This window comes from Protopterus annectens, chromosome 8.part0, assembly GCF_019279795.1.
Source record: "Protopterus annectens isolate FY-2018-M chromosome 8.part0, PAN1.0, whole genome shotgun sequence".
Lineage (NCBI taxonomy): Eukaryota > Metazoa > Chordata > Ceratodontiformes > Protopteridae > Protopterus > Protopterus annectens.
Genome location: NC_056741.1, coordinates 696594917 through 696596447, shown reverse-complemented (window position 1 = coordinate 696596447; position 1531 = coordinate 696594917). Strand labels below are relative to the sequence as shown.

Here is a 1531-nt window from a genome sequence, read left to right as displayed (position 1 = left end):
TCTTACAAAGAGTCCTGGATACAGCAAATCTGTACCTGGACTAGACTAGTAACAGGAAAGGCAGGAAACAAGTGCAAACACGGACTTTTAAATCAGAAGGTTGAAAGAGATGGAAAAGCTTCCCAAATGGCCAATAAACTATAATTTTTGGGCCAGAAACCACTCCTTCTGTGGTAGATAGGTTACCTAGTGCTTATCACTCCCACTTCTAAGCTAGAAGGTGTCTCTGTAACACAGAAGGGTTTGGGGGCCTCAGAAGCTTACCAACAGTCCTGGATACGGCAAATCTGTACCTGGACTACACTAGTTTGATTTGTCTTCAAAACACATAAATATTTCACCTTTTCCTAAATATTTCTGTGGAGAGGATCAATAAGAGTTTAGAATGCATGTGTAAGATGTTGTTTATTAATGCTTATTCAGTCTTTCAACCTTAATTTTTGTTCTATGTCTTATGTTAGACTTTTTTACTTACAGTTTTTTAATCTACTGCCTTCTTTCTCCTCTTCTTAACCTACATAGCTTATAAACTCTATCCTGCTGTAAGACCTGTGTATGCTACCTGCCTACCCTGCAAGAACCCCCAACATAAACTCAACTATCAAACTACAAACTAAAGGAATCTGTTGTCCTATTTTTTAAATCTCCCGCCATCTAAAGAATCAGAGAAAGTATGTCTGGCCTCTCTACTAAGCTGAGAAGTTGTATTATAACTAAAACTTAGACATTTGCTACAGTGTTATACTTTGCATTAAATCTCCTACCTGAACCAGGTACCCAGCAGCCTACCTCCCTATCTCCCCTTTAGGGTATTTGTCTCTCCTTAATTTGTGTTGTCTAACTCTGTCGTCTTTCTTCTTCTTCCTCCTACATAATTTAAATGTAATTTTAAACTGTCCACTAGGGAGCTCCCTTCCCTAGGTTCCTATTAGCTTCTAAATAATCCATACCTTTAACTATTTTAATTCAACACTAAACTACTCTGTTATACTTTTTTGTCCTGCCATTTATCCCATTTTGTCTAGTCCTGTTTCCTTTCCTCTTTTTTTCTGCTATAGTCCTTAGCCCTAGCTATTTTATAAATATACTAGCACTCCCCTCTTACCCCTTACTTCCAAAAGGTTAGCCGTATTCTGCTATTTCACTGATTGTTTTGGAGCTGTTTCTCACTTGCTCTACAAAATAACAAGCAGCAGAAGTGGTGATGAGTAGATGTTGTCAGGCCAAAGAGAAAGACAAAATGCTCTCTCTCGCTCTCAGAGAGTTCTTAAATTAATATCAAATATTACTGCTGGGTTACCTTGGATGGCATCACTTTTTGTCACCTGACTTTAGTTGCTACGCTAAACCCTCGTTATCAGAAACTATCAGGATTTTAACATCTCCCTGTGAAAAATACATATTTCTCAGATCTTTGCAATTGCTGGAAGACATAAAACAATAAAACACATACAAAACAACACAGAGAGTCCTCTAGTGTAGACTTCCTGTCTCCTGTTGACTGAAACTGAAAGATAACTTTTATAGCACA

General features: G+C 37.8%; 1 non-coding gene across 1 annotated transcript; it reads left to right on the top strand.

The window, feature by feature from the left end:
- Positions 1-303: 303 nt before the first annotated feature.
- Positions 304-417, top strand: LOC122809856. The gene has a single exon (XR_006365971.1). It is a non-coding gene; the product is annotated as a U5 spliceosomal RNA (small nuclear RNA).
- The last annotated feature ends 1114 nt before the right edge of the window (positions 418-1531 follow it).